The following is a 14,728-nucleotide window of genomic DNA, read 5'->3' as shown; positions in this document are numbered from 1 at the left end:
GCAGGTAAGCTCAATACATGGCATTAAATTAAATTTGCATACTCCCTAACATTTTGAGACTACCCTCTGCTAACAAACAATCTTCCTGAGTTCCTTGTTGCCAGCATGGCTACAACATCACAATGTGGCGTGGAGGCCAAACAAATAATAAAAATTCAAACACTAAATAGGGCAGGTGTACTAAGTTGGACTGTATTTCTATAACAGATGTGTGACACAGTAACAAGTCAAACAATATTTAGACCTAAATGTGTTTGATCCTAGTTTAGGACAAAATCCTAACTTTATTACTACTAAATGCCTTCTATTGATACCAAAAGTAGTAGATTTAGGATTTTGTCTCAGATTAGTCCTGTGAATTGGCCCCCTTGTGTGTAACTACATTTAACTTTTTATTTTTATGATTAAAGGTAGTAATACCTCCAGATTATGGGGTTCATATATAGGTCAAGCATGTATGTGCTATATGCCTACACCATAATTTAGAATATGAGTGAATTTTCTGGCATGCTAGTGTGTATCCAGCCCTTGATATTATATGCTTGTTAAAAGACGTAACATATCAGTGAGCATGTAGTGGAATTATGTATTTGGGGTACCTGATTGAATCATATGATTGTGGCATGTCTGATAAATGGGTAAAGTAAAATTACGGTTAGATTCAGAATAATTGTGAGATTGATGGTAAACACTTCAATTTGACGATAAAATTAGTATATATTTATTTTAAGAAATTTTAAACAGTTTAGTTATAGAATTTTAGAATTAGATTTTATTTGAACATGTAGATTTGTTAAAGATGTGCATTGATATTCTGACTTCAGGTGTATCGTGATAGTAAACTTGTATTAGGTGAGTATTGATTATGGGTATGTAGTGTGAAGCATGTGACCAGACTGCAAGATACAGGTAAAGTTATCCTTGACACGGTTTGGTGTACATTAAGGGGCAGATTACGATGGCGGTTTTCCCGCATCCTCCGGGCCGGCGGAAGCCACCGCCGGCCCGGAGGATGCGGGAAAACTGCTGCGGACTGAAAAAGACCCCCCGTCAGATTAGGATGGCTGGGGGATCGTTTTTCAGTCCGCAGCTTTTCCGCCGTGGTCGCCTTCTGACCGCGGCGGAAAAGCTTTAACATGGCTGGCGGTGTATATCAGACACCGCCAGCCATATTAGGATGTCTGACTTTCAATGTCTTTACACGGCGACATGTCCGCCGTGCAAAGGCATACGGATTCTTGTTTGGGGGCCCGTTGCGGGCCCCCAGGGGTGAAGGGGGGTGGGGGGTGCAAATGGGGGGTACCTATGGTACCCCCCTGCATTTGCGTGCACAGAGCGGCAGGCACCGCGCGGTGCCTGCCGCTTTGTGCATGCAAATGCACAACTTTCATTTTTAACATTGCGGCGGGTGCTGCTTCAATCAGCACCCACCGCAATGTTAAAAATAGAGGATGTGACCGCAAGGGTGGCGGTCACATCCTCTATTTTTAACATTGCGGCGGGTTGAAGCAGCACCGGCCGCAATGTTAAAAATGAAAGTTGTGCATGGTGGCGGATGGACTCGGCCCCTTAAGTTAGGTTTAGTGCCATTGATAGTTAACATAGTACATTTAAAAAATGTTTAAAAGTTGTACTTTCTGTTTTGTTGCAGCCTGTGTTGTTGTTCACCCAGCATTATCAGATAGTGTTCCAGTCCTTAAAGGAGTAGCAACATGTTGATAGAGTAGACTGTGTTATTGTTGTGGACAGAGTTTGGCTATTTATGCTCCTTTTCCTCCAACAAACGTGTGGAGGATGAACCACCATACTTCCATTGATGGAATTTATACCCCCTAAATACGACAGACATAGCAGTGGTTTCCTTCTCTCCATCCATCACGTTTTGGGTATATTGCCATTGTCGAAAGAAGGAAAATGCGATGAAAGAGGCGGGTAGTTGATGTGCTTTTGTCTGTCAAAAGCCATACTCCATGAAGGCGGATGGGAAAATAGTTTTTGACAGCTGACCGACATGCACCAAACTCTAATTCAGACCGGTACTATGGTCTTTGATCAACTCTCGATTTTTTAATGGTATTGATTATAATTAACCTTCAATAAATCACATTTTACTTTTTTCAAGGGCATAAACTACTTTAGGTCCTGTTCACATTAAAACCAGTTAACACTATAACACGTAAAAGAGCTGTAGGTTTTCACCAGTTTCGAACTTGATAGCACTTTATAAGTATGTTAAAATTCAAACAGTTGAAGTAATGAGTCCATGCCGTAGCATTCTCCTCAGCTTGGGTACGTGCCAATGACCAGGCCACACAGAGAGCTTAGTATTACACGTCCTTATCCATCTGCGTGTAACCGTGAACTCAGCATTCTAAACCTGCATTTACTTCACTACGCTGTAACACCCACACCACAGTTCAACGCAATCCATCAGGAGCCAAAAGTGTCAGTCATTGCTGACTCACACAACACTACATCTCCCCTTCTGTACATCTCCCTCTACAATCATACCTCTTTAATGATTCTTCACGGCGCTCTTATCACATGTGCTAATCGTGCCATCAGAAACTGGGAACAAGCAGTAGAAGTGTTTGTGATCTGCGCTGGTGATGTAGGAGCAACAGCAGTCAAAGGGTTTTCAATTGACCTTTCAGACCCAGTCTCTAGGATAACATCAGTGCCTGACGAGCGATGAGCAGCATGTGGGAAATGTAAGGAATTTTGTGTAATGGAGTTCTCAGGTTGCTGGGCAGTCACTATGGGGCAGATGTATCAAGATTCTATTTTGCGATTCCTAAATAGCGTTTTTTAAGGAATCGCTATTTAGAAATCGCAAAAACGAATGTATGAAAAAAATTGCTATTTTTTTGCGATTCCTTACACTTCTTTATTTGCGAATTCGCATTGTGCGAATTCGCAAATAAGGAATAATTTCCCATGCATTCCTATGGGCCAGGAGGCCCATAGGAATGATTTTGAACTAAATTTCAAATTGCGAATTCGCAATTTGCTAATCGCAATTTGAGAATTATTTCAAGGGTGCAGGGGTGTCTGAAAGACACCCTGCTGCACCCCTGAAATGTACATTTGTGTGCATATGGCGCACATACATGCCCCATGGGCATGTGTGCGCGTCATATGCCACCTTAAAAAATGCAAAATTGTGCATTTGTTGAGGACTTCGCAAATTACCATCAACTACAAGTTGGTGGTAATTTGCGATTCCTTAACCAAAATTCGCAAAAGAAAAATGCTTCATACATAGCATTTATGGAATCGCAAAATGTGCGATTCCTTAAATGCCATGTCAAATTAAGGAATCGCAAATCTTTCCGATTTCTTAATTTGTGAATTTTTGATAGATTCAAAATCATGCAAAATGACCATTTGCGAGTCGCAAAGGCCGAAATTCTGCGAATTTCGGCCTTTGCGAGTCGCAAAACGGTTAATACATCTGCCCCATAGTGTCCTTTGCTGGTCACAACATGAAAGGACTCAGCATTGAAGGGAGCATCACATTTTCATTTTCTAGACTGACTTACGGACAAGCACTCGATGTCTTCTGGTGAAAGAAACATCTTTTGCATGTAAGTGCTTGTCTGAATAGGACTTCATTTTCTTTTACAATCCAAGTCTTTTATACGGGTGTCTTCCTCAGTATGTGATGTACTGTTGGTTCATTGAGGTAAACTTGGTCGTCATGGCTCTCCTGACCAACCAGGTTGCAGGGTGTTCACCTGCGGTTGAGGGAGGGGTCGAACGGTAAGCTCAAAGTGGAGAATTCAAGACAGTTTTAAGGTCGAGATGTACATATACAGTACACTGAACAGCTTTCTTAAAGGTACTCGTGAAACGTTCGACAAGGCTATTGGCCTGTGGCCAGAGAAGTGTGCTCTTCTGATGCTCCACATTAAGATAACTGAGAACGTTTCTAAATTCTTGGCTGTTGAAAGGTGGGCCGTTGTCAGATTTGTAAATCACAGTAACACCCCATGTTGCAAAGATGTCCTTTAATCCAGTGGCGTAACGAAACTTGAGGGGGCCCCCCTGCAATGTACATGGAGGGGGAGCCCCTCTCCAACACCTACCAATTTTGCTGAGGGGGCCCCCTAGAGCCCTGCACTCCCACACTGCGGGGGCTTATGCTACTTCACTGCTGAAGAAAAATAATCACTGAAGTATGGCAGAGGACTGAGATTCCAAACTCGGGAGGCAGGTCGAGCCTGCTACAATGGTGGGGGCCACTGACCGAGGATGAGGAGACGCGAGCAGCAGGCCACCCTCTAGAGGCAAACTGGAGGCGCTCTGTGCGGCACCTGGTCCTCACGCGTGTGCAGCGGGACCCTACTTACTCTGCAGCAGGACACCTACGCTTTGCAGCCGGGCACCTTCCTTTGGCAGCTGGAATCCCTTCGCTGCCCACGGGGGAGACTTTGCAGCAGGGGCGCCTGTCGTGCAGAGGGGGACCTCTTGACAGCGGGCTACAGTCTGTGCAGCACCCAAGGATTCACAAGGTGCAACTTCAAGTTTGGGGAGCATTCACCTATCCTCTGTCAAGTTCTGAGCAAAATTAGCACCCGGGAGCACCCCCCAAAATAGTTACCCCAGAATTAACACCGAGCACGGCACGATGGCCACAACCCCGCGATGCAGCCGCAGTAAGTTCAATGCCTTCTTAATTTTAGATTAGGGGGCTCTGAGCATTGTTTTGGGGGCATTACCTGGCTGCCGTGTCCCGCTGCTGGTCTCCCTGCCGCTGCTGCACCCTTCCACCAGCGCAGTGTTGCCGAGGGGGGACTTCAATCCCCAGGTGCCTTTTCGGCGGAAGCCGCCGCCGCCTACATCGCGCCCGGAGGCGCTTAAATCAGAAGAAAGCACCCGCGTCGCGGGACCGCGCGCGGGCCGCGTCGGGCTAAGCCCGGGCAAAGGGCGGGCCGTCTGTGGCCATCCGGGGCCGGCAGGGGCAGGGCTGGGTCACCCCCCTAAGCCTTGAATCAAGGTGAGTGCTCAATAACACTATGGGGAGACTTACAGTGACCACAACTGCCCCGGGCACTAAAAGTTCCAGTACTATTACTTCCTCCTTTGAAAGCATGCTAGAAAATACATTTAATCTGGTCACCTCAGAGATTGAAAGTACTGAGAGGAGACTTTCTATGGGCCAACTATCCTCTAATAAGCATGTGCCTGACGGATCAGAGAGGAGTGGTTCTATGGCCCCTCTGCCACTATCACCAACCATAATAATTAATAATTCACTCCCCCAAGGCAAGTTATCCAAGGGACTGATGACCGATAATAACACCATCGACACCCTGGAATCCCAGCAGGACCTCCAAGTAAATATTAGTGTCACCAAACCGGCTGAAAATTCAAAGAACACGGGGGAGAAAAGGAAGAGAGGTCCCTCAAAAATGACTATTAACAAGAGGAAACAACCACCCCGCAATAAATCTCAACCAACACCGCTGAGTATGTGGTCACGTGGAGCAACTGGAACGGGAGGGTGGCTGTCAGCACAACTGCGCAACTAGATGACAGCACGGTAGACTTAACTGGAGCGTTACTTAACTCAATTTGCACACAAACTGAGCCAATAACTGTAAATGGTATACAAGGAAGGCCAAATGAAAACTTAATTGATACCATAGTGGACTCCACTTTTAATCGCTTGAAAAGTCTAATGGACAAACAGTTTAATATTATTTTTAAACGCTTGGATAGATTGGAAAGTTTGGTAAAGAAAGAGGATGCCAAAAGAAAAGGGGGTACTATTATCGATCAGATTAGGGGTGAACGGCTTCTGAAGGATATGGAAGCTATTAACAAGGGCATTGCGGGGGGGGGGGGGGAGGGAGTGATAACTGTTTTATAACAGGTACCAATATTGTTTGCGAAAAATGTGTTGGCAAAAAGATCAGCCTGTCTTCTAACCTTACGCCTGGTACTGGGGTTAGCACACTGCCTTTGTTAGACGTACCTGTTGTTAATATGCACCCGAGTCAGCCTTCCTTATCTGCAAAAACACCACCTGCATTACCTGTTCTAGCCCCCTTGAAAGTGGTGCCAGGTCTTAACAAAAGTCTATTCCTGACACACAGGTCAAAAAACTTGCGGAGGCTGTTCTGCATCTGCCCCCAGAAGCCTTCCCTTATGTCATAATCTTAGCTGGATTACCTCCATTAAAAGAAGACCAAAGCGAGTCTTGGGACCAACTTAAAAACAAGTGTATTGACTGGCTATCTAAGTATAAGGGGACGGGTATGGAGATTGCTAATGAAATTCTGATGGTGCAACGAGTGGGGTGGGTTGGACCTTCAGTTAAGAATATTGTGGGCGACTGCATAGTCGTGAATTTTAGGCACCCCACCTTGATGAAATGTATTTTGAAAAGCAATACCAATCCTTTTAGCACCCCAACCGTCATAACCTGCCTACCACTTTGTTCCTTTTATAGACCACCTCAGAGAGCTTGCAACCCAGCTATTTTAACATATTCTACATATAATCGGTTTGCAGCTTTATCAGATTTAGAGAGACAGGATTGACTACCAAGTAAACTATTAAAAAGTACAGAACGGGCTCCGGTTGTACAATTGGGTAATCAGGTTTTGATTACACCCCAGATTACTGGTACTCCCCAAAAAGCTTCTTTGGTAGAATCATCATCATCCTGTCCCGTTATTAGCGATCCTAGATTTTTAGAACAAAATTTAAAAATACTTAGCTGGAATATTGCAGGCCTAAAATCTAAAGTAAACATAGTAGAGTGGACTGAATTGGTTTGTAATTATGACATTTTAATGTTTCAAGAAACATGGTGTACTAGTAGCTTGCTTCTTGAGGGATTTGTTTGCTATAATGATATTGTACCCAGCCCCGAAGTTGGCCGACCTAGCGGGGAATTATCAACATGGATAAGGATTACCGCAGACAGTAATATTAAACCCTTGGAGACAAATAATGGCAACTTTCAGGCCACAATCTATTCATCTGGAATTACATTATGTTTAATACATTTTTATAATAATGATTTTACTTCACTGCCAAATAGGAACTTTATTGATTTATTTGAATTTATTGATACTTTGGTAGATGAATATAGGTATGGCAAATTAGATGGTATCTGCCTGGGGGGTGATTTTAATGCACATTTGCACAACAGAATAGATATACCGGTTGTTACATTGACACAGATAATTCCATGTAAAAGAGGGGAAGAACTGTATAACCATCTATCCACCCGGAAGTTAACTAACGTAATGGATAAAGTTGGGAGCAAGTCTGATAAAGGCCCACTGCCTACCTTCAGAGGACGTGGTGGTTCATCGACCATTGATTATGTTTTTATATCTTCCTCCCTTGAGAATTACTTAGTCATGGCTGAGGTTTTATGCACTAGCTATAGTGACCACAACCCAATTCTGACAACTTTTAGATTTATTAATACATTTTTTAAACGGAAAGAAATAGGGGCAAAGAATCGAAATTTGCCTAGCTTTGTAACGGTAAGTTTCAATTCTATTAAGGACACGGAGGCGAGGATTATGCTTTTCCTTCTTCGCTGTTTATTACAAATACAAAACCACAGCAGCCCAGAAAAGCACTGAAAATAGAAAACGACTGAAAAATCTCCAAAACAAGAGATTAAGAACATGTAATGTCACAATCCAGGAATAGAAACTACATTTCCCATCAAGTCCATGGATAAACCACACAACCATAGTCCTTTCACAGTGTCCATCGCACGAAGATAGGGCGTCCATCTTGTGTTGCCTTCCTCTTTCTTCGCGCGAGTTACGCCGAATCCTCAACGGTCCTGCTTCGACCCTTCAGCACCTAGCAGAGTACAAGAACAACAGCGTAAGCGTTGTACCAGTAAAGAGGCCAAGGAGAAAGAAAACTCCACTAACCACAAAGGCACAATGCAATACATTAAAATAGCCTTAGAAGCAAAACTGGTTACTTACAGCCATACGGGCGGGATCTCCTCCGAAGGATCGGGAGGGATAATCCTCGCCTCCGTGTCCTTAATAGAATTGAAACTTACCGTTACAAAGCTAGGCAAATTTCGATTCTATGTCAGGACCGGAGGCTTCAGATTATGCTCGTTCAAAGCTTACTCACCACCAAATGCGCAATATCCACCACCGGCTTAAAATAGAACCGTTTAAAGGTGGAATCCGAGGACCAGTCCGCCGCACGCATCAAGTCCTCCAGGCGAGCACCTAAAGAAAAAGCTTTTGAGGCCATGGCCCCTCTAGCCGAGTGGGCGCCAAACACACTTGTATCAATGCCAGCCTCCTGCAGCACCCACCGCACCCATCTGGCTATGGTGGGGGAAGAAACCGCCTTGTGTGGCTTACGCAGGGCTATGAGCAATTGTCTCTCGCCCGGAGGGCGAAGTTCAAGAGTGACATCCTCATAAGTCTTTAAACACTGAACCACACACAGCTTGGGGACGTCTACAAAGGCTGGGTAAGAGATCGATCTCGTCGCCGACTTTGTGCGACGACCCAAGGTAAACGTCACTCCTTCTGGGGAGAAAATTCTCGCGGAAATGTCCAATGCCCTGACATCGGAGACCCTGCGACACGATACCAAACACAAAAGCATAGCCAATTTGGCGGATAATTCTTTGAGGGACAGATACCTGTTATGTTGCCAGGAAAGAAAAAGATTCAGCATTACGTTGACGTCCCACAGGACGGAATAGCGTGGCTCCGGGGGTAAAGAAAGGCTGACTCCCCGTAGGAGCCTACACACCAGAGGGTGCTCGCCCACCGGAGTCCCGTCCACAGGCTCGTGAGCCGCTGAAATTGCCGACCGCATTGCGTTAATAGTGCGGTAAGCCAGGCCCTCCCCGGCCAGTTCGGCCAAGAAATTCAAGATGGGAACAACTCCTGCGACCAGGGGATCCAGATGTCGTTGAACACACCAACGAACCCACCTGGCCCAAGCCGACCGGTACCTCTTTGTAGTACTGCTGGCCCAGGCCTTAGACAAAAGGTCCTGAGCCGGGTCCGAAAGGCCTGGGAGCGACCAACGTCGCCGGAAAGCCGCCACGCCATGAGGCGGAGAGAATCCTGCTGGACGAGGGGGTGTGGCTCCCCGTTCGGATTGAGAAGGAGATGAGGGAGCCGGGGTAGTAGGATTGGAGAATCCCAGGAAAGTCCCAGAAGAACTGGAAACCAAACTTGAGACCTCCAAACCGGAGACACCAAAGTCACCTCCGCCCTCTGGCGGCGCAACTGAGCCGCCGTCCTCAGTATCATCGAGAAAGGAGGAAACGCATAGAGATTTCCCTGACTCCACTCCTGGAGGAACGCATCCGTAGCCTCCGCCAGCGGGTCTGGTCTCCAACTGTAGAATCTCCGAAGCTGGAAATCCAGTCGGGACGCAAACAGGTCCACCGAGAACGGACCCCACAGGTTGTTCAACCACCGGAAAACCTGGGTGTCCAATTTCCAAAGGCTGGAATCCCGCAGATACCTGGAATGCCAATCTGCCACCTGATTGTCCCGGCCCGGAAGATACTCCGCCGTCACCGAGACCCGATGGGAGAGACAATAGTCCCAAAAGTCCGTCGCCAGATCTGCTAGCGCACGGGATCGGGGACCGCCTAGGTGGTTCACGTAACGCACCGCCGACACATTGTCCATGTGCAAAAGGACGCATGACTTCACCACGTCTCTGGTCCAACAGCGGATCGCAAAAGAGCCTGCCAACAGCTCCAGACAATTGATGTGAAGCCTTTGTTCCTCGGACGACCAAACGCCGCCGGTAGAGAAATCGCCGCAACGGGCGCCCCATCCGGACCTGCTGGCGTCCGATTCGATGATCAAATCCGGAACGGACCCGAAGATTGCTCGGCCGTTCCACGCCTCCATATGAGAGAGCCACCAAGCCATCTCCCCTTTCACCTCTTGGGAGAGGGGAACCAGTTGGTCGTAGGACAACCCTTTCCTGAGATGATGCGCTTTGAGGCGCTGCATGGCACGATAGTGCAGGGGACCCGGGAAGATTGCCTGAATGGAGGAGGACAGAAGTCCTACCACTCTGCCAATCTGCCGCAGGGAGGTATGAGACTTTGCGATCGTCTGCTTCAGCAGATGACGGATCTTGGCAATCTTCCTCGAGGGAAGGCTGAGGGAGGCTTGTACCGAGTCCACTACGAAACCTAAGAATGTCATCGTCTGAGAAGGTGAAAAGACCGACTTGTCCTCGTTGATAACGAACCCTAGGCCTTGTAACAAGGAAATCGTTCGATTGAGCTGGAGGAGTAACCTGTTGGGGCATTGGTCCATCAGAAGGATGTCGTCCAGGTAGACGATCATACGTATCCCTTGACTCCGAAGGGCTTCCACCGCCGGGTGCAGCAGCTTGGTGAAGCACCAAGGGGCAGAGGAAAGCCCGAACGGAAGGGCGGTGAATTCGAAGACTTGGTCCCGCCAGAGAAATTGAAGGAACCGACGGTGTGGAGGGTGGATAGGGACGACCAGATAAGCATCCTTGAGGTCCAAGCGGACCATCCAGTCGTTCGGGAGCAGCACGTCCCGGAGTAGGTGGATCCCCTCCATCTTGAAATGATGGTACACTAGCCACCCGTTGAATTCCCTGAGATTGATCACAGGCCTCTGTCCTCCATCCGTCTTCTCGACTAAGAAGAGGTTGCTGAGGAAACCGAAGGGGTGCCTCTCCGTCCGGCAGATAGCCCCCTTCCGTAAGAGTGCGGAGATCTCCTCGTCGATTAAGGCCGCATCTGCGTGCGAGAAGACCAGAGGGTACGGTGCCCTCGATTGATAGGGTTGGTCGTAAAAACCCAAGCGGAACCCCTGCACCGTCTGCAGTACCCATGCGTCCGCCGTAATCGCGGCCCAAGCGGCTGGAAAGTCTGCCAGCCGTCCCCCAATTCTCACCTGAGCCGCAGGTATCACACTTACCGTGGGAACTGTTACCACCGGCGTCGTTCCGGAAACCTCCTCCGCGCCCTTTGAAGCGCTGGCCTCTCGTCGGGTAGAAGTTAGTGTAGTTTGCCGACGTGTTGTACTGGCCTCTGCCGGAGCCTTGCCCTTTGTTGGGTAAATTTTGACCGCCACGGCCGGTCGCGTGGCCCCTACCGCGACCGGCCCCTCGGGAAAAACGCTGGTGGAAGACCCTCTTTATGCTGGACTGGGCCCTATCTAAGGATGTAAACGTATTAACAAATTTGCCCAGCTCCTTGATAAAGGGGTCACCAAACAAACCACCCTGCGCCACCGCGCCCGCCTCCGAGGAGGCTAGGTCACCTAACTTAGGGTCGAGTTTAATCAACTGTGACCGACGGCGCTCCGTTGACAGGGCGCAGTTGGCGTTTCCCAGAAAGAATACTACTCTCTGCGCCCAGCTGGAGAGCACGTCAGGAGATATAGGAGTGCCAGAAACTTTGGCCTCTTCGGCCATGTCCAAGATTTTCGTAATGGGGCCAATGGCGTCCAGCAGCTTATCCTGACAGGAACGCCAGGATCTGTCAATCCCCTTACGGGGTCCTTGACAAATTTCGCCATGAATGTGGCCATTTTCCCATCTAACTCAGGGGTCATGGCGACCTTACCCTCCAGGGTAGGACGTGGGCATTCTCCCCGCAGACAACTGCGAGCCTCCTTTTCCAGCGGTTTGCGGAGGCGAGCCGCCACAAACTTCGCAACCTTCTCCCCAGGCACCCAGGCCGCCGACCGCGGATGAACAATCTCGTCCGGGTCCAGCATGCCCGAGCTATCCTGTGGGAGTTCCGTCGCGGAGCCTGACGGCCGCCATGAGCGCACCGACTCGTCGTCGTCGTCAGTGTCAGCCGGGGAGAACCCACCTGGGGAGGAAGGGGCTGTTATAGACTGCCCCGAAGGTCCCGGGGCCGGGGTCGACGCGGGGGCAGGATCGGTTGCCTTTGCCAAAAAGCGTCACGTAGGCGCTCAAAGGCACCCCTGTCTACGCCCTGCGTGGACCCCGTCGCTCCGTCCTTACAAAGTTTTTTAGGAGCTGGGGGTACCCCCTCAGAGGTCGCAGAGGCGCCTCCAGGCGCCCCCAAATGCGCCTGTGCTAACTTCGCACATTCTTCCACAATGCGTGAGGAAAGCCTGTCTTCCATGGGGCCTACAATCTCCTGCACGCAGCGGTAAATAGAACTGTCAACCGCGTCATAGAACTCATCATCGTTGAGGTATTGATGAGACTCTTCCTCTTCTACATAGTACCCCTCTGCCATGATGCACAACCTTGCCAGAGACCAGCAGGAAGCAAAGCACGGGGTAACAGGTAACTGCAGTACCCAGATAAGGCCCAGCCAGAGGCTAGAAAAGTTCGGTGGACTGGGGACCAGGCCAATTGAGGCGGCACCTGCCTCCAAGCGCGCAGACCCTCCCAAGGACCGGGTCTATGCCGCCCCCCCTTGCGCGCTAACCAAAAAAAGGCCGTAATCGGCCCTAAAGAAGGCACAAATGAAATACGCGGTGTCTAACCTGCCAAAGTGCAAGTATACGCGGTGAGAACCGCTCAGGTGCCAGCATACAGCCCGCAGGCGTTCAGGGCGGTAACCCGCCGTACAGACCCCCTCCGGGGCGTTCAAATCAGTGTGGGGCAAATACAACCCGAGATCGGGCGTCCGGGTGAGGCGGCAACAAAAGGCGAGGCTCCGGCGCGTCTCCCTCTCCTCAGCGCGGTCTCCGTCAGTGAGAGGAGCCGCGCAGGGAGAACGAGACGCGACGGCTCCCTCTAGCGGCTGCAGACGCGCCGCGTCAACAAAACGGGGACATCGCGTAAGGGGCGAGAACGTCCCCGCGAAGAGAAAACCAGTAGCTCTGTGGAAAGAAAAACCATAACATCGCCGACAGAGCCCTCACATATTAACTACACAATCAAATGATACAGTCAGAGTCCCAAAACATGCAATTAATCCCCCCGCGCCACAGTCAAAACGCAAGAGGAAGAAAGCAAGGGACTTAACTGGCTGCGAAGCAGCGAAGAAAGAGGAAGGCAACACAAGATGGACGCCCTATCTTCGTGCGATGGACACTGTGAAAGGACTATGGTTGTGTGGTTTATCCATGGACTTGATGGGAAATGTAGTTTCTATTCCTGGATTGTGACATTACATGTTCTTAATCTCTTGTTTTGGAGATTTTTCAGTCGTTTTCTATTTTCAGTGCTTTTCTGGGCTGCTGTGGTTTTGTATTTGTAATAAACAGCGAAGAAGGAAAAGCATAATCTGAAGCCTCCGGTCCTGACATAGAATCTGGTAGTCTCAACCAGTAAACTTAAAGTGATTTGGAAGGGCATAGATAACAAGGCCCTACTTGCACGCACTATAAAGTCCTATCCCCTACCTGTGGATACGTGCTTGTCTAGTGCATGCTCAGGTATAGAGATTATCCAGGCCTTTACCGGGTTATGTGCTGGTATTAAACACGATATTTTCAAACCGGTCACAAACCCGAGTAAGAACCCTAGATGGTTTGATGGGACATCTTCCCGGGCAAACAGAGATCTCCGTGAAGCACTAGCTGGGGAGCCCGGAGATATGGCTCTGGTGAGAGCCCGGAGAGAGCGCTATAAGAAAGCGTTTAAACTGCGCACAGAGGAGATAGTGAAGGCACAGTGGGATTCTCTTGCACAAGCCGCTGCACTTAAAGATGTAACTGGGTTTTGGGGTGAGGTAAAAGCAATGAGGTCCATGGGACTAAACATCACACCCATAAATTGTAATATAGCTAGCAAGTCTTGGGAGGAGCACTTTTCAAGAATATATACAGCCACCAGTAAGATTGTTGATAGCTATTGCCCAGTTAATAAGGTTGTTATATCCATAAACCGAAGTTGAAGATGCTATACATCAAAGTGCAGGGAATAAAGCGCCGGGTTCAGATGGTTTATCCATTGATCTTATTAAATCTGAACCAGACTTCTGGTCCCCTTTTTTATGCAATGTTTTTAATAATCTGTCCAATTGTACAATCCCTAATACCTGGTCAACTAGTATTATTGTGCCCATTTTTAAGAAGGGCGACAGATTCGACCCTAGCTGTTATCGCCCCATATCTTTGATAGATAATACTGTGAAAATTCTAGGCAGGGTTGTTTTTAATAAGATTAGAGACTGGGCAGAAGATAACCAAATTTTAAATTGTTGTCAGCTGGGTTTTAGGAGTAATGTGGGAACGATAGAACAGTGTTTGAACCTAAACCTAATATTGGGGAAATACAGAATCGCTAAAAAAGTCCCATTATACTTAGGTTTTATGGACTTAACCTCAGCCTTCGATTTTGTTAATCGAGCAAGACTATGGGAGATTCTTTTAAATTATGGGCTGGATGAAGCACTTTTTGGCTCATTTGCACAGAGACCTAAAGGCACGGGTAAGGATAAATAATGAAGGAGAGGTCTCCGGGGATATTTTAATTGGTAGGGGGTAAGACAAGGTTGCATCTTAGCCCCCCCTACTTTTTATTCTTTACATAAATGAACTAACTAATTCCCTGTCTAAATTGACACTCGATGTACCAAAAATTAATGATAAACTGCTTCCCGTACTTCTATATGCGGATGACGTGGTCCTGATGGGTCGCACACCTAAAGCACTTTGCACTTTAATTACGGGTTTTGTATCTTTTATGGCTGACCTGGACCTGTGTACTAATTTAAAAAAATCATACATAATGTCCTGCGGTCCTAAGAAACATCACATTAATCATATAG

This window comes from Lissotriton helveticus, chromosome 8 (genome assembly GCF_964261635.1).
Source record: "Lissotriton helveticus chromosome 8, aLisHel1.1, whole genome shotgun sequence".
Lineage (NCBI taxonomy): Eukaryota > Metazoa > Chordata > Amphibia > Caudata > Salamandridae > Lissotriton > Lissotriton helveticus.
The sequence above is the reverse complement of the archived record's forward strand: the minus strand, read 5'-3'. Positions refer to the sequence as shown.